Source organism: Acomys russatus, chromosome 23 (assembly GCF_903995435.1).
Source record: "Acomys russatus chromosome 23, mAcoRus1.1, whole genome shotgun sequence".
Lineage (NCBI taxonomy): Eukaryota > Metazoa > Chordata > Mammalia > Rodentia > Muridae > Acomys > Acomys russatus.
Genome location: NC_067159.1, coordinates 12,205,986 through 12,225,782, shown reverse-complemented (window position 1 = coordinate 12,225,782; position 19,797 = coordinate 12,205,986). Strand labels below are relative to the sequence as shown.

Below are 19,797 nucleotides of genomic sequence, written 5' to 3'. Positions count from 1 at the left end.
AAGCATAAGGCAGGAAAACAGGAAGCTACTACAATAAGTCCAAGTGAGAGATGACCATGGGCAAACAAGGAATTACACTCCCACTGTGTTACGTCTGAGGTAGCATTGGTCATCAGGCAGCAATTGGCCATGTCAGTCTACTGGCCAGGTGATAGGTATGGACTTCAATCCTAAGTCTTGGAGTCTTTAGAGCAGTGGTTCTCAACCCTCCTAATGCTTCCTAAACCTTCACCACAGTTCCTCATGTTGTGAGGACCCCCAACTGTAAAATAATTTTATTGCTACTTTGTAAACTGTAATTTTGCTACTGTTAAAAATCATAATGTAAATATCTGTGCTTCCTGATGGTCACAGCCCATAGGTGGAGAACCACTGCTTTAGGGGAGCATTAACTGTGACAATGGCTGAGACAGACTTGGACCAGAACATCTTAGGAGGTCAGGAAAAGAAAAGGAGGCCACAAAGGAGTCTGGGAAAGAATAGCCACTGAGGAAGGAGAGAATCGAGGAGAACAGGTGTCCCCAAAGCCAAGGAAAACAGATGAAGAGACAATGCACATCAGACATTCCAGGCGGTCTGTAAGATGCAGATCAATCCTGGCTAGGGCACTTGGCAGTGAAGTTTATAGACTCCTTGACAGTAGTAGATCCTATGGGGTCAGGGACTGAGGTTAAAAAAAAAATTGTTTGGAGTAGATCCAGCTACACAGGAAAGAGAGAAAGTGAAGCCAGGAAAGAGTCTGTGGAGTGAGTGGCACTGCAAAGTGAAACAAAAACTTGGTAGAGGGCAGAAAGTTAGCCAGACAGAGTCATCATTACACAATGAAGTCCTTGAGCAGGCCAAGGAGAGGGGCTGACCTTGGACAGGAGCATGCCCAGCTCGTCCATGCAACTGGAACAGGAGGTAGACCAGAAGATGCGATTGACAACTTAAAAGTCAGATGTTGGGGTTCACTTTTAATGTCTAAAAGACATAGATCCACCTACACACATATCTCAGAAGCAATTAATCCTGGGTTTGTCTATTTGTGACAAGTTCTTAAATTGTCACTCAGGCTAACTTAGAACTAGCATTGTATCCCAGACTGGTCTTGAACTCAAAGGAATTCTTCTGCCTCAGTTTCTCAAGTGATCACTGTATTATAGGGAGAAGTGACCACTCTCAGTTTGGTAAATTGACTCTTCTGGAAATGTGAGCTGCCATGGCATACATTTTAAATTTTTATGTACTTATGTCAAAACTTTAAATAAATGTAGCTTATCGTATGTCAATTATACCAAAATAATTTCATAAGCCTAATATCCTGAGGGCTGGTGTGTGGCCTGTAATCCCAAGTCATATGGGAAAATAGAAGAGGTATGAGGAGTTCAGGGTTATCCTCGGCTGTACAGTGAGCTCAGGGTTAGCCTGGTCTACAAAAGACCATCTCAAAAGCAGGGAACAGCAACAAAAAAACAAACAACAGCAGAAGCCTAACCTCCAAAAAGTGTGTAATACATTAGGTAATTGTTGTATCTCTGTTTTCATTTGCCTCCAAAGCACTGACAATATCATATCTCGTTTTGGTTTCATGAATTTATACATTTGAAGAAAGCTCGTCTTGGTTAACTTAGATGAGTTTTACCCTTTACAGGAATCATTCTCAGAGGCTTAAATATTTAAGGAAGGGTTAAAACCACAGGGGAAAAAGCATCATAAACCCTTTGAAATGTAAACAGCAGCCAATCAGCGCTCACGGCTCCTGCTGTCACTTTAAAGATTCATGAGACCTTTAAAGCACAGCACCACTCTGGGTGTCCCTTCTCCACACAGAATCGCTTATTTACAGATTAAAAGCCTTGCATTCTGCCAAGACAGGCAATAATTAGTCTCTGGGGGATTATGCAATTGCTCTCTTGCAGTATTTTTTTTTTCTTTTTACATAATTAAGTGAGAAAAGCCTCATAGCTCTCCACCAAGGAACAAAGCATTGGTTGCAAATACCGCTCTCTGAAGATGTCTCACCAAACCCACATTTTCCCCATGTGTAGGAAAAACTGCAGCAGGTTTCCACCAAAGTGGCTTTGATCATGAAGTCAGAAAAGCAAGAAGCATCACTCAAAGTAGAACAATTGAAAAACAGTCACGAAGCCTGAAAAACAGGCTTTGCGTTTACTGGAGTCAATGTCAGCCTTACTTAACCCCCACAAACTCAATTCTATTAAGCTCAACAGGTGTTTGCTGGGTCTGAACAAAGTCACTCAAAAAGAGCTGCTACTTTTCTAGGCATCATACCTGTTCTTAGCCAACCGGTTTTGAATGCCTGCAATATCATAGACACTGGAAGTGCCAAAAGGCTCTGGTTTAAGCTTTTTCTGGCGATAGCCCCAGGAGATTTTTCATAGTGCTTCAAAATTTGGCCAAAAGCACTAGGCTGTCATCGCAGTCTACACTCCAGGGTGCTCTGCTGTGAGCACAGACAGGAACGGAGTTGAGGTACAGATGAGGGGGGCCGTAGCAGCATCATTATGGAGATCGCAAACACAGCTGAGCCCACCAGATTCCCTGCCCCCTGTGATATTTGTTATGCCTCGATTCTATTCATTGTTTCCAGTTTATTGAAGAAATCCGACACCAACGGTTGAAAGGAAAATCCACTGCTCACTGTGACCTATACCACAATCACAACAGCGTCGTGTATGCTTTTGCACACATGCCCTTTGTTTTTCGTTTTTTGTTTTTTGTTTTTTTTAATCTGTGCTGTTTGAAATGAGGGTACAAACATTTTTTCTTCACTGCCAATCATTCAACGTGCATCTCTTAGAAATTGGAATGTTTCCCTACATAGCCGTAACACAAGCACATATCCAAAACCCAATTTTCACCTTGTTTTCAAACTTGGTTTTTAAAAAAGAATTAACAACTAATATCCATTGGCTATTCAAATTTCTACCATTCCAACCTCAGTCTCCTTTTGTAATATTTCCACCTAAGCTAAGATCTACTCCAGTGGTTCTTACTGCATTTGGCTACCTTATCTTTGTAATGTATTTTATTCTGACACATTTTGATTAAAATATAATTATATCACTTCCCCCAAGCCCCTCCTATGTCATCTCCCTCTGACCCTTCCCATGCCACCCCTCAAATTGATAGCATCTGTTTCTTTTATATTGTTTTTACATGCACTAATATGTTAAAAAAAAAAAAAACCTGCTAAGTCAATCTTTGTTGTTTCTGTGTACATGTTTTCAGGTCTGACCACTTTATGTTGGGTAACGAAGGAGGGGGCTCATCCCTGGGAGAGCTACGTCTCTGTCTCTCAGGTCATTAGTTGCCTATAGTTCTTTGTCTGGGGTGAGACCCAGTGGGCTTTTTCCCTCTTCCACATTAGCATGTCTATTGATATTGCCATTGTCTGTGTCTCACTTATGCAGTCATTTCTAAGCAAGGCAGTCTTTTATACTGAGTTTTATAAAGAGGCCAGAATGTCTTCAAATACATCCCACATTATTCGTTTGTCTGATAATTTCCCATAGAATTGCTGACCTTCCCTTCCAGCCTCTACACTGTCTGTGAACTGAAGTCTAATTGGAAGAAACAACTCACACTACAAACTTTGCACTTCATCACCCCCGAAGGCACAGTGTTGAGTTGTTGCATCGCCTAGCTAGTTTTAAGGTCCATCGTTTGCTTAAGATGAGTGCTGGTCACGGCCCCACCTCTCTGTGTCTTGGTTTTATATCCATACATAGTCTGAATGTGAAATTGTGCTGTCCTGTGTCTGCCTTATTTCCAAACCATTTCTCACAATGGGCATCACCGAACATCCCTGCTATCAGTTACTCCACTTGGGCCTGTAGATGATGATTTTTTTTCCAGTTCCATCTTCCTTCCTCATTTATTAACTGATACCATTTTATTTTTAAAAACCTTCTCATCTTTCTTGTACTTTTTTCTTCTATAAGAACTGATTTTCATATGATCCTAGATTTGTACCCAGAAGAGCATTCGTCCCTGCCCCCGTTTTACATATCTCCGTTTCATTTTGTGATCTTTGTTTCTTACATTGTCCACTTCACATTTTTCGTGATCTGGTTCTGAAATCAGCCACATCTCCAGGCAAGTCTTCTTTCATTTGTAAATGGTATTTAGAAAACAGAAGAGCACCCACCAACTCCTAGAGTACAGCCAACAGCAATCAGTGAACTGACACCTCAACCTTATATGAATGTGACTTAGCACTTTCTACAGCAAAAGCTCATTTAAACAGAACTGGCCTAAGAGGCCCCTCACATACCTTTTGCAGAATTCTACAATCTTCTTAAGAGAGCCAAGGAAGCCAACATGCATCTCAATGTTTTCAAAAGAAGGGAAACCCAAGATCACTAAAGAAGACCTATAACTAGAAATGCTGTGGCTCACTCAACATCAGCCAGCACGAATTTCCTCCTGTCTATTTATTCTTTGGGATTCAAGGAGTTTCCTGGTCTTTTCTATCATCATCTGCAATGATGCCTTCAGAGAGATTTCACAGCACGAAACAGGCCCATCTTCTTATTTCATAACTATCTCTTATTCTTGAACAAAAGTTATGCAACTATTAAACCATCTCACTTACTTACATGACACCACATTAGGTGATCTTAGAATTTAAATCTTTAGGAACTAGAGTTAAATAACTTAATTTTGGGACTGGAGAGATGGCTCAGCAGTTAATGGCACTGACTGTTCTTCCAGCAGACCGGGGTTCAATTCCCAGTACCCACATGGCAGCTCACAACTGTCTATAATGCCAAGATCTGACGCCCTCACACAGACATACATGTAGGCAAAACACCAGTGCACATAAAATAAGAGTGAATAAATTATTAAAAATTAATTTTGAAAATTTCATATGTGTCTATACAAGATGAATAGCTCATAAGGGTACAAGAAATTCAACAGTCATCTCTTTATTTTAAAAACACTAGCAAGATGCCTACTCTATTGTTTGTTAAACATTGTCAATTTCCTAACATTCTCCAAGTGGATTCTGACTTATTAGTATATTTTAAAAAGTAAATTGAAAGTATCAAAACTTAGGTCAAAAAAAGTAGATAAAACCCAGATTCTCTCCTCTATGGCTCATCGCACAGAAAAGAAAGCTGGAGCTGCACAATAGGGTGGCAACTACTATGTAAATGTGCAAAGACTCTTTGAGAGTCCTGGAGTGTGAAGATTATCTTCTGAAATTACCGGCACACCATGCGACCTGAGGGATAAAAGTCACTAAAAGAGGAGTAGCTGGTACTTGGAGCTGGGGGGAAAGAAATAGCCTGAGTCAGGGTGTGTGCGAGAAGAAAAAACAGGCCTGGACCACTGTGGGCAGAGGAAATGGTTAACACTGGACACAGACCAGGAAAGGAGCAGTGAGGGAAGACTGAAGGATGGAGGCTGTAGTTACCTAGCATGCCAAAGAGATCTAGGCTGTATCCTAGGAGTGTTGAGGTCAAAGAGCTTTAGATAGAAGAGTTGAACACTACTCTGTATTACATTCGAAGTGTTTTGAGTAACTGTTCTCTTCCAGATTCCATGAGAAATACTGATACTATTTAGTCCTCACAACAACCCAATCAAGAAAATTCTTTTTTTCTTTTCTATCTACAAAGGCAGCTGAGAGATTTATTCAAATTCACAAAAATCACATTTGCCAAACTAATGGAGTCTAGATTCAAATCCAGACCTTCGATAGCCAGTGCCCACACCCTTAACTACTAAGACATACTGACTTCATGTTGCAGTGCACGAGGGAAAAAAATTAGCTTTCTTTTTTATCATGATGTGAGATAGATAGCAAACACAAGGCAATTAGAACTGCCCCGTCTTAATCTAACAAGGGATGACGTGACTGAGAGTAGATGGGTGGAAGCAGAAAAAATAAAAAACACTAGGTCATATGGAAAGGGTAAGAGGTAGGAGAAAAAGACCTAAGATTGTGCCCATATCTCTAGTCACTGACCGACCACCCAGTCATACACTAAAACAGTAACCGCAAATGGGGTGGGAGTTGTACGAAAGGCAGTGACAAGCGGAGTCGGTTAATTCTATTCTTCATATGTGGAAAGGCCCCACAGTTAGTGAGTCTGACCTCCCTCTCAGGTGTGAATACCCAGAGATTAGTGATGCCGTCTAATAGCTAAGCCACCTGGCAGTCACTTGGCCCCCTTTAGTCTCTCTGCCCCCTAAACTAAGGCATGAGGAGATTACTTATTCAAAGTGGAGTGACAGAAATGGCAAAAGGGCACTCAGCACCTCCGTGTAACCTTCAAATTATAAACTCAAGCAACAATAAGTCCCGTGATATCCTAAAAGGATGCAGTCGGAACCTAATCAAGGAGCTCGAGCAAAGATGGTGGCTTTCAGTCAAAATTCCAGCACAGGTGGGGGCAGCAGCTCACAAGGCCCCACCCCTGGCTGGGGAGCTTTGGCAGCTGAAGACTGCCCAGGTAAAGAGGCAGCTTTCTTCAGGGAAAGTCAACTTACCAGGGGTGGTTCCCTCCTTCTATGTGGCTGCCAGAGACCAAACTCAAGTTGTCAGGCTAGGGGGCAAACACCTTTACCTGCTGAGCCATCTCACTGCCCTCCTCCCCACCGCCACTCTTTAATTAAATAGGGAAAATCATATACCCCCTGGAAATTAAAAAGAAAATGAAAACAGGTCTTCATTTGCCGGAGGACACCATCTGTGCATTTTCTTTGTGGGACAGCAGGTAGCCATAAGGATTCATGGGCATAGCTCTGTGAGGAAAACCCAGCTTGGCAGCATGGGCTACCTCCAAAGTGCTTCACCTGGACCTTAATAGGACAAACAGCCTGAAGGACAGTGAGGAAGGAAGGCAGACAGAGGGAAAAGAGGTCCCTTCGTGCTAGCCAGGAACTCAAAACACTAGAGCAATTCTCCCAGTCTCAGACAGACCTCAATTTATTTCTAATGTTTTTTAAAATCACTTACTCAAAATAAGAAATTAACACCATTTAGAGTCATAAAGCTGTTGTTTGGTTTTGCTGCCGTTGTTTGTTTGTTCTTAATCATTGAGGGCGAGGTGCACACCACAATACGTATGTGCTGTCGCGCATGTGGAGGTCGGAGGACCACCTTAGGAGCTAGCTAGTCCTTGCTTTCCACACTGTTTGCAATACACTCTCTTCACATTCATTGCTGTGTACCACAGGTCACTGGCCACTGGAGTCCTGTGATTGCACACACTCACTACAGTGTGTGGCTTTACATGGGCGTTAGGGATGCAAAGTCAGGTCTTTGTGTGTGTGTGTGTGTGTGTGTGTGTGTGTGTGTGTGTGTGTGTGTGTGAAGTGCTCTGCCCACTCGGCCATCTCCTTGGTCCGCAAAGTTTGTTGTTTTACGTTAACTTAAGGACAGTGTGTATACATGGAAAGTGTAGTTTCACTGGAATGGTTAAGCCCCTAAGTGTAGGGCTGACTTGCAGATCACATATTCGTCCTCTTTGCTCTGCAGCAACTGGCTCACACCTGTTCTAGAAGTAAGCATGATGGATTGCAATATCCATTTGCCCAACTATTGTCCCAATAAACAGTAAACAGTTTGAGAATAGAGAATGTATGTTTCATCTTTGAATCCCAGAAGCCCTTCCAATAGCACTTGGCTTTAAATAAATATTGAAGCAGCTTGTTTACAGAAAAAAAAAAGAAATAACTAGAACCATCCTTTGGACACCAGGAAACTTAGAGTGAAATTTTACACTAAACTGTCATCATATCCTTCTACCGATATGTCAATATAGCAATACATCTTTTTTATTAAGACTCTTCAAAACCTTTTGGACGGGCTGGAGGGATGGCTCAGAGGTTAAGGGCACTTGCTGCTCTTCCTGAAGACTAGAGTTTGGCTCCCGGCACCCAAGCTGAGAGGCTCACAACCACATGCTAACCCCACTTCCAGAAATCTGATGCCCTCTCCTAGCTTCTGTGGGCACCCGCACATACACAGCATACACACACACACACACACACACACACACACTTCCAGAAATCTGATGCCCTCTTCCAACTTCTGTGGTCACCTGCACATACATAGCACACATGCACGCACGCGCGCACGCGCGCGCGCGCACACACACACACACACACACACACACATAAATTTTTTAAAAATCTTACACATTTTTGAGAACTTGGTAGTACTGATACTTACAAATAAATAAAATGTTCAGATTATTCGGCTGTTATTGTCCTAACTTTGCTTTCTGGGTTGTCAGCTTCTGAAGCACGGTCAATGCTAGGCCACTAGCTGATTCTCAGGGATCACTAGTCAATAGTCCCCAATATTTAGGGGTTTTGTGTCTGTGCTACAGCAGTGGCTAGAATTTCACACGATGTATTTTGATCACATTTGCTCCCAGCTTCTCCGTGAATACCTCACAGACCCGCTCCCACCTACCAATTCCAAATAGATCCAATTTCTCAAAGTCAGAGCTGAAACACTGAAGCTCCTAAGAGAAAGTCGGGAGCACACTCCAGGCTTCGGGCTCAGGGAAGGACCTTCTGAGCAAGGCTTCCATTACCAAGGGAATAAGACCAGTCATCTACAAGTGGGACTCCATAAAATTACAAACTGTCTGCACTGCAAAGGACGTGATCAATGAATTGAAGAGGCATCTGATCAGATGGAAATTAGTCCTTGCCAGCTATACATCTGACAAAGGGCAGACATTTCACACAAGTAAGCACCAAATCGAACAAGCCACCCAATCTAAAAAGGAGCTATGGAACTGAATAAAGGATTCTCAGAAGAAGAAATACAAATGGCTAAAAAATATCCTTCAAATGTTCACTATCCTCACCCTCAAGGAAATAAAATCAAAGTACTTTGAGGTTTGATCTTACACCAGTTGTAATGGCTAAGATTAAGAAAACATGCTTCAGGAGATGCTGGAAAGTCAGCTTTGAACTCAACAGGTTCAAGCAGGAAGTGAAATTAGTATTTCTTTGGGTAACAGTGATATTGTTAATGACTGTAGTTGTAAAATATAATATGATTTTAATACACTATATCAGCATTACATAACTGCCACACTAATTGTTCTGTAAGCTAGAATTAATTTATATCCTAAATTATAAAAACAGTAACTGTTCATTCTGGCTTTTAATTGATTTTCTTCATTAAAAAAAAAAAATCTATGTTTTGACATCTTATCTTTCTAGCTTCGTGATAAATGCCTCCAATTCCAAAATTTGAATATTAGCAAATTTTAAAAGAAATCTATTACTAGGCATATGTCATATTATTTTTGGTTCAGAACGTCATGACTAATCATATGAAGCCAGGGTATGGAAATGCTACTTCCGCATAAAGCCCTTATGACACTGTAACCCAAGCACCACAGCCACCATGCTCAGATACTTGATAGATGACTCTAGGTGACTTGATCTCTTTACTGGGGAATCCATATAAATTTTTCTGACAAGCCTTCAATTTTCCAAGTTTAATTTCTGCTTGCTCATTTTTTGTGAAAAAAAAAAAAGTAGAAATGACAAATCATTAAATTAGAAAAATATTATCAGTTTTACAAAACAGATTATGTAGTCTCTACCAACCAGTCTGCTACTCCTGTTCCATAAAAAAAAAAAATGTTTAAAGAGGATTTTTTAAATATTCTTAATGTCAAAATCTTTATTAATTTATGCATATGAAGAAAAGATTTTTAAAAGAGTAATGGCTTACAGTCTTATAGCATTGTTAAATAAGACAGGCGACGTTCCGTTAGCATGTAGGGTTGTAGTCACTGTGAAGGAAAGCTTCTGAGGTACAACTAAAAGTGAAAGGTAGCATTTCCCCACCTGAGTTCAACTTCAGAAAAGACGCGTATAACTTTTCTCTGAAGTTACCAAAACAACAACATACATACTAAACTGAAACGCGGGTCAGCACAACCCTGAGCTTTAGAGCAAGCAAGCAATTCCCAACCACCACACCACCACCAGGATGCTTGTGAGACCCTGCTTGCTTACTTTCTTTCTTTCTTTAATACATCTTTAATTAAAATATAATTACATCACTTCCCTCCTTCCTTTTCTTCCCCCCAGGCCCTCCTGCCCCCTTCTCAGTTGGATGACCTGTTTTCTTTTATTATTATTCTTACATTCTAACCGAAGACATTCTGAGTCAGCTGCAGTTCACGCCTATTAACTCTACCATTGTTTTTTCTATGCTAAATGTCATTCTGTATCTGCCCACATTTCTAATCTCTAATATTGTCTCTGTAGCCACACTCCTTCAAATTTAGCATCAACATCAAATTTTACATAAGTCAAAAGACAGCATGAATGGCATTTTTCACCGGAGGGCTTAGGCTATGGAAAAGACCTCCCCAGTAGCTTGGCATTAGCTTGGGTTGTTTGAGGTTCCCATGGGGCCACTTTGGCCAACAATGGGATTAGATCCGTTCCTTGCACTGGTGACCTCATTTGGTGATAAGAGATGACCAGGAGGATTTGGGGAAGAGGAAAATGTAATCAGAAAATATTGTTTAGAAAACTATTTTCAATAAAAGAAAAATAGAAAATAAAACATTAACAAAAATAGTAAGGTTTTAAAAACAGGTTTTGAGAGAGAAAAAAGGACCTTCCCAGTAAACCTAGCCAGTGGAGTGCATAAAATGGATGCATCTTCCTGACCTCAGAGAACATTCTGAATCAATAAACTAAATGACCTTCTTACAATCATACCTTTATCATTGTTTTAATTACTAACATGTATAAATTTTAAAAAGTTATACTTTTAGGCTTTGTTATGCATGTGTGTACGTGGAGATATATACACCTACCTCTCCTCTCCCTCTTATGGGATTTTTAAGATTCTACGTGTAAGTAAAAACATGTAATACTTACATTTATGCTTCCAACTAAACACTTTCCATCTCTTTTTCTTAAAGTGCTATTTGATTTATTTTTGTGGCTGAATAGTATTCCACTGTGGGTATGTACCATGTTTCCTTGGTCTATTCATCTGCTAATGGAAACTGCTAATTTCATAATTTGCCTATCATGAGTAGGACATTGATAAACAGATGTGCAGGCAATATGCTGACTTTAATTCCTTTGGTGATTATCATTCAAGGTACATAGTACAGCCTGACCGTGTAATAATAGCTCTATTTTTAGTTTTTCAGCAACTTCCAAACTGTCCTCATGGCAGAAGTGCCACAGCTCTCAACAGTGGAGTCAGGGTTCTCAGCCACACCTTCGCTTGTTCCTAGCTGTTCTGTTGGTTCCCTTATTCTTCGCCTGAGCAAGTGAATACTGATGGGCAAACAACACTGGCTGAAGACTTCATTCTCCCCCTGCACAAATGAGTGAACATTGCCAAAGGAACACGATTAAAATGATACAACATCTGAGAGAACCATGGCCAGCAACGAGTGGATAAGGAGGCTTCCACACAAGGCTAACGGTATCATGGAAATTGAGAACGCTTCCAAAGAAGGAAGAATGCTCTATAACTCCTTTTCCAGGCTAGAGCACTGCTGACTTCAGCAATAGGATAAATAGCTCAAATAACAGTAGTGCAATGGTTAACAATGACACCCATCTTCCCTTTCAGAAGTAGGGATGTGCACCGCAATTGGCTCAGTAAAAATCACACCGTACATTGCAAACGAAGCTAGAATTTTAAAATTATCTTTTAATCTCTCTAAACCACATCTGCCTTATAGGACTGGGGAGGCAACAGATGCCTATCATGCTAAAGAAGCAACATTCGACTCAGGATGTTGAAAGCACCTTCAATTTGGTAAAACAGTGGCTAAATTGAGTGTGTGCAGATCCCGATGGGAGATTACAGATTACTACTGGAGAGCATAAAAGATAGTGTTGGCTAGAGATGGAGTTAAAGGGCTTGACATTTAATTAAGTTAAGGTCACTGGGAAATTTTGACTCAAAGACAGAAGACTGAAGGAAACCAACTGTGAGAACTAACTGGGGGTGAAATACCCACTTACTTGTGTTGCCTACTTTTAATTTTATTTCCTGACACTGAGTGTTCCTTCTGGTCTATGCTCCAAGTTTTGCCACCTCTATTATAGTAAAATGATGTGCAGGGTTTCTTCCTCGGTTATACATGGCAACTTACCCAAGTCACTATACTGATACTACACTTAACTGTTACCTGTAAGCTACTTATAATGTGTAAACAAATCCATTTTTATTTAGCATATTTGTTTAATATATTTATATATTGGTCTATTTATGAATCAATCAAATGCCTATCTACACAGTAGGATATACTTTACTGGTTTTATAACTCATCTTTTTGTGTTTTTTTTTTCTTATATTAGACCTCATCAAAATGCAGGTCACCAAAATAGTTGATGAGCAGGAGAATGACTCACAAACAAAAACAAAAAACAACAGACAAAGCAGTCAAGTACAGATTTTCTTGCGTTATATCCTCCATGAGCTTGAGGCTTGAGTTTGCAAACAAGATAACATTTTCTTAGCCTAGATTTCTCCATTTCAAGCCATTTTAAATGTCAGCATTGGTGGTCTCTCAGCTGGTTCCTTTTCCTTATGCATTTCAGTGTGGGTTCAATGCTAAACTAAGTGATGACCATTGGTACTACAAAGGATCATCTAGATCAATGGTCCTCAACCTTCCTAATACTGGAACTCTTTAATGCAATTCCATATATTGTGCTGACCTCCAACCATAAAATTGTTTCGTTGCTACTTCATAACTGTAATGTTGGTAATCTTATGAATCATAGTGTATACATGTTTTCTGCTGGTCTTAAGAGACCCCTGTGAAAAGAGTTCCCAAAGGGGTCATCACCTATAGGTTGAGAACCACTGATCTAGATGGTTCCAGATGCACCAACCAGGAAAGCTCAACCAAAATCAGAAGTACAGAAATTAAACTTAGACATTTAGACAAACAGCAAGAATCTTGGTCACATTGCTGAAGCTTAAGTGTTACTCTTCAAGAATAGATAGATAGATAGGTAGACAGATAGATGATAGATAGATCACATGATCTGTGCCATCAATTACTCTTTTTTGTAGTAATTATTTTTTATTTTATTTTATTAATTTATTCATATTACATCTCGATGGTTATCCTATCCCTTGTATCCTCCCATTCCTCCCTCCCTCCCATTTTCCCCTTACTCCCCTCCCCTATGACTGTGACTGAGGGGGACCTCCTCCCCCTGTATATGCTCATAGGGTATCAAGTCTCTTCACTCAGAGGAAGGATAGCAGGCTACCATCAATTATTCTTTCACTGAACAAACCAGTTCACTTTTAGTACTATAATTTTATTTTATGTCTCACACGTAAGCAAGAGGCTACAACATTTTAAATAAATTTTATTACTAATTTCTCTTACTTTATATTCTGTCTTTTTTTTCAGATTTGATTTTTATGTCTAGGAAAACATTGCTCCCAAAAGTATTCCTCCACAACATCACAAGAAAAACAAATTCAACAAGGAAACTGTTTAACTTGATTTTTTGGAGCCTACGCACTCTGAGCAGTTATATAAAACTACTTTTAAACAACTAAGCACCAAATGTAATAATGTTATTGCATTGGTCAGCTTTTTTCCTAATTAAGCTTCTATAGTCATTACTATCCTTACAAGACCACAGAGTACCAAAAAAGTCCTACATGAATTAAACGCCATGTGAAAATCACATGCTATGGTATTCCATGAAATACTGGTCCCATAAAGAATGTCTCACAGGGGCAAAGTTAAGTAATTCTCATTAGCCAGCTGGGGCACACACATGTGCTGACGGGCTGCCACACACTACCACAGTTGCCAATATCCTCCCATTAAGACACTTATAAATGCCCAAAATATTTCTCATAAACAACTAGAGAGAGAACATAACATTTCAGGCAGGTAGAATTACTACTGCCCAAATGCCTAGCAGCAATTAAATGTGAAATAAGTGAATTTTTCAGGCAGGGACTGCTCTGAGTGAAACTCCTAGCCAGTGGTAGTCTCACCATATGGAGTGAATTTGGAAACAAACACAAATGCAATTTTTTCTTCTTAAAGAAGGAACAGTAGATGGAGGGAACAGTGGGCAGTTAAAATTGCATCAGACTGTTAGGCCAAATGTCCTCCTCTATATATTCAAATCCTTCCCAAAATCACTCCCAAAGATAAGGAGATATATATATATATATACACATTTATATTACACAGATATTATATATGTATATGATATATAATATATGCAGATATATGTGTACATATTACATGTATTATATGTGCATATATACATATATGTAATATGCATATATTTTATTTACATGTATATGTATGTATATGATATAATATATACACACATATATTATGCATGCATATATTCCATATATTATATATCTATGAGTGATTTTGGAAAGGGTTTGAGTGTATGCATACATATACATATATACATACAGACATATATATTCTCAAATATATATTATATATATATATAAATCTAACATGTGTGTGTGTGAGTCTGTGTCACTTCCTTGTGTCCTAGTTGTCTGAAGTTGCCCTGCCTAAGATTTCTATCATGTCTAATGCTTTTTTTTAAGACAGGGTTTCATGTAGCCCAGACTGGCCTCAAAGATACCGCATCCCATGTTATCCTTGGCCTCCTGATCCTCCCAAGTGCTGGGATTAGAGGCGGCATCAGAATGTCTTTGTCACCCATCAATTTTGCCTTCTAGTCCATTCGATAGATACACTTGTTTTCACACAAAAAGTGGCTTCAGCTCCTTGGTATTGATCTAAGGCCCTCTCTCCACCCCCACTGTCCACGTGCTCCACAAAGCTCCCAGGAATCATCGTCTGGAAAAAAGAATAACATGAAAAAAGTGGCTGTCATCAATTCCATGAAGGAACAGTGAGTTTCTACCCTAGTCAGTAGCCCAGCGAAGCAGGGCCTGACCCATGCACCAGCCACATAAACATGGAGCATTTCTTCAGCCATCCGTTACTTGGTATATAGTCACACTATTAGCATTATGTGACTTTTGCAAAGTAAAGCTTCCAGTCTTTTGGGTCCCCTAGAGGCAACAGGAAAGCACTCTGCAGATTACAGCTTATTGGACTCAAAGATCTAGATGTTGCGCAGCACTGAAAGTTTGTTGGTATTTTAAGTATCTATTGGAAGCACACATTTCATAAAATATATAAGTAGCATGTTCATGCAAGAAAATATGTATTGTATATGTGTTCCCTTTCGAACACGACTCGATCTGTGTATCATGAACTCACGGAGCTGTGATTGCTTATACAAGATCAAGTCAGTCAACATTACAGCATGGGGGAGGGGCTGGTAGGGAAGGAGAGTTTCATTTAGGAAGATGGTCACTCCTAGGCAGACCATGCCTCAGTGGGTGGCCCTGCATCTACTTGTATAAGGACACAAACTAAATTCAATAGTTTATGGAAAAATAATAAAACTTGATGATAAGAATGGTGAATATATATGGAAGTAGTTAGTGGAAAAGAAGGAACTCAGTTTTAAAATATGTCTTAATTCCTTGAAAAATACTTTCATCCCAAAACACATCAACAGATCTTCATTTGGGCTTAAGAAAGGAACACATGCAAGCCCTCTGTCAACATCCTCTGAGTCTCCAAGAAAGATAAAGTGGATGCAGTCCTTTTCTCAAGGAGCCTACTATACGTACTATACATAGGATGAATTAAGTAGCCACATGTGATGGCGCACGGCTGTAATCCCAGCACTCGGGAGCCAGAGGCAGGCAGATATCTGTGATTTCAAAGCCAGCCTGCTCTACAAAGTGAGTCTGGGGCAGCCAGGGCTAAACAGAGAAATCCTGTCTCAAAAAAATTAAAAATTAAGAACACGAATGTGATGTGCAAGGATCTGAGTGCATGCCATGGCGCTCTAAGAGCATGCAGAATGAAATGGCGCTTCCCTCTGAAGGAAGGATCTCAAAAGCTTCCAAAAGCACCTGTTTTCCTGAGATTTTATTTTCTCCCTATGAATTCTCACGGTATCTTATTTTACCCAGCATATAAAAGCTTATGATAGAATACCGAAGGTATAATCATACAGATATATTAATACAAAGAGCTTAAGGCAAGGTGGGGCAGTAAACAAAATCAGCAAATCAGTCACCTCACACACTAAGCATCATTTTCCAGAATCCTGCGCCCCGCCCACCAGTTCTGTGCAAGGTAACAAATAGCACGGCCCACTGTGTCCAATGACTTTACAGTACACTGCAGCAGAGAGAGGGGAAGTTATCCCAATACATTCTGATAAATGCCATTACAGTGTGTGCTCATGGCTACCAAGGCACATCTAACACACATTCAAAGAAGATGTGGGAAGCAGGCGGCCATGTTTGAACCAGAGAGAAAGAGTTCAACCGTGGGCTCTTCTAAGGCAATGTGATTGCTCCCATGTTCTAGGTGAGGTATAGACAGTTGGAGAAGTGAAATAACTTGCCTAAAGCCAAGCTAGTAACTGGTACAATCCTGGTTAGAAAGCGGATCAAAAGTCTTATGTGGTTGCTTTGGGTTTTCCCAGAGCAAGTGTGCAATTAACGCAGGCTGGCTGTTGTCTGCATCACGGCTGGCTTGATCTCTATTTTCTGAAACTTGGCCTTGTCAAGCATCTTATAAGGTCTTTTGATTATACTTTCTCTCTGAATAAGCAACAGAAAAGTCTATTACAGAATACTTGTTATGGCCAGCCGGCATTTGTGACTAAAATCTCTTCTGCTTCCTCTGCTTCTCTAGAAACCCAAGTCTATGCTAGAAGCATTGCAAAGTAAAATCGATAAGATGTTTTAACAATTTGAAACACTTGCACATGAATGAAGATGCCCTTGGGACGTGATAGACAAGTTATGACACTTAGGTAACCCACCAGAAGTTAACAAGTTATGTGATATGAAAACCCAATACAGTGACCAGGGATACCACAAGTACATGCCTACCGCTGCATGCATATGCAATGCCGCCTGTGCATATTTCTGGAATGTCTGTAACAATGGATGAAAGATGTTAATGCCCTGACTACAAGTTCTTCAACGTTTCACAGATGGAGAGGTGAGAAAATTTCTCTCCTGAATTCAAAATGAAATGTTATACCTTATGAACCTTAAGCTGAGAGTGGGACATACTTGGCCTGGTCCCACATCTGGTGGATTAGTTCTGCTTTCCAGGTGAGTTCCTAACCCATGAGAGCAGGCTGAATACAATCTCCTTGCCTCTAAACCACAAACAGGACAATGCTAAAGTTAGAAGTGTGGTTGACACTGTGTTTCCCTTCATTTCCTACAAATGGGCTTCTGAACTAGCTAGCTTCGTCACGGCATGCCACGACATCATGGCGCAAAGCGGGTATGACTCTGGCATCAAGTTCCCACCTCATAGTGGTGACACGGCAGTCTGGGATACCTGACCCAGACTCACACCTTACACGGAACTATTCCTGGCAATGTTGTTATGTAATTATGTTCCCAGAAAAACAGAGCTCATAAGCTCTTTCTTCACTTACATTGTTAATGAAAGCTTATCTTTGCTCTACTGTTTTATGCAAAAAGGCATTCAAAAATTCGGCCTTATGCCAGAGACTCAGTTAATAACTGTGTCATTCACTTACAAATAAAAATCAAACACTGACAATAAGATATGAGATGCCGCATGTAGTGAAGATTATTAGACTATTAATGTATAATAGACCAAACAACCCTAGGAAAATATGGCTGGGAAAGCTGGCAATATGGCCAGAGAAATATGATTAGACTAGGCTGAGCACCTGCTGTGTCCCAGATAGTGTAGATGACAATTTAACAGGAAGCAAGTAATTCTCCACCTCCCCCAATAGCCTCCTAGTTATGATCTTTGATCTATGATTCTGAAAACATGCACCATTACATCCTAGAGCATCAAAACAATGTCATGGGGATAGTACAGGCTGTTTGGTACTTCCAAAGGCATTGCAGGGATATCCAACATCTGTCAGACACTGACTGCCAGCTGGAATTACCATACAGTTCTAGTGTAATTTCAGTGCATGCCTTTGGGGGACATATTTTTGTGAAGCCAGACATTAGGCACTTCTGTAATGTATGAGTAACAAGAGAATACTTGATGTGGAAAAGAGAGTATGGGTAATACTGTTCCAAGATGCACACACAATTATGGATTGGGGGCTAAATAGAATAGATAAGTCAGAGACATAAACGCTCTGTAAACCAGTGATGTTTTAAAATACCTAGGGGACAGTAGGCTAGACCAGAGGGGACAAATAAAAATTCAATTCACTCTCCGCGATGCCCCCAATATAACTAAGTCATTTTATATCAGCCATGTAATACATGGAACTATAATTGTCACCATGCACATTTTCCTCATTTTTACATTAACTTTGCTCATCTTTCATCCTGTGTCATTTGTCTAAATAAGATAACTGCTTTAGTAAGCAATTATATGATGTTTGTTTCACATTTGGGATGAATAACCTTTTCTTTTTGTGTAACATTCTCTCTTTTCTATCCTATGCTGCCACGTGTAAGAACACCGCTAAGCAATCCATCCTAAGAGACTTCTGGTTGAAATTCCTTTATAATGTTAAACTGTAAGCAGATTGTGGTTATTATTTCCTCTTGCATTCGATGCATTTTAGAATAGTCTAAGGTCTGACATGTTTAAACTTTCAAAAAACATTTGTCCCAGAGGCCTTGAGAAAATAAACGAAAATCCCAATGTCATGTATGAAATACCTCCCACTGTGAGCGCCTGGTTATGGAGGTCCTATAGGTCCCCCCGCCAAAGCAATACAGATCATTGCCATTGCTCTTAATTGCCCATCAAAACTAGTAGTGGAAGGATGCTATTGCTGATGGAAGGACCCTACTGCTGATGACGTCACACTCTTTGATTACGAGACATAGAGGATGAGCTGGGCGAGTTTCTCTACTAACAGGCTTTCATGGTGCTACAAGGATGTGCAGGATCCTGAGAGAGAGAGAGAGAGAGAGAGAGAGAGAGAGAGAGAGAGAGAGAAATCATTGGTTGCCTTCCCAGCTTTGAAACCTGAAAGCAACAATGGAAACCAGGCAAAACATGCTCACTGGTTCAATAAGGGCATGAATTTCATAGTGTGTAAGGTGGGGGGTAGGGGGTATCACTTTCTGATTGGCAAGCTCCACAGAAGGGAATTCGTATCTTGTACTGTATACCAGATCAAAGGCCCAGGGATGTGGAAGTCACAGGCTCTAGCATGTAACGTATGAACGTTGCTTGGCTAAATGAACATGGTGTCAAACTGTCGTCTATACTTATGTTTAAACCCATAGAAAAAGTGCTGCTCTCGGCCTGAGTCTGAGAAGCCCCTGTTAGTCGCAGATGACAGTTAATCCAGAGAGACTTCCATTTGGTCAGAGATGATAATAATGTTTCTGCTCAGTCCTGAACAGAACATCTATATCACTTCCTCCAAAGCCCAGGAAACATCACGGAAGAGGAAGCAGAGTGAAGGAAAGAGTCAGAAGAGGATGGGAAAAAAACCTCTGTGACACAATGTACTATGAGCATGGCACGGCCATTGTGTTCATGAACACACAGAGCGGCAGTTATTTGCATAAGATATTGTTACCTGTCAACCTCCCATCATGGTGGGGGTTATGAGATCCACCCCCCCCCCACATGCTCTCTGAGCGGTGAACAGTAGTTAACAGCGGCTAGAAAAGAAACAGTTATTTTCTTCAGTGGTGCAGCCATGATCATGCAAGCAACCATTATTAAGCTAAAT

At 40.3% G+C, this 19,797-nt stretch overlaps 1 protein-coding gene across 1 annotated transcript in view; it reads right to left on the bottom strand.

The window, feature by feature from the left end:
• Positions 1–19,797, bottom strand: part of Vav3 (vav guanine nucleotide exchange factor 3) — a 327,028-nt gene that overhangs the window by 255,980 nt on the left and 51,251 nt on the right. The window lies entirely within an intron of this gene.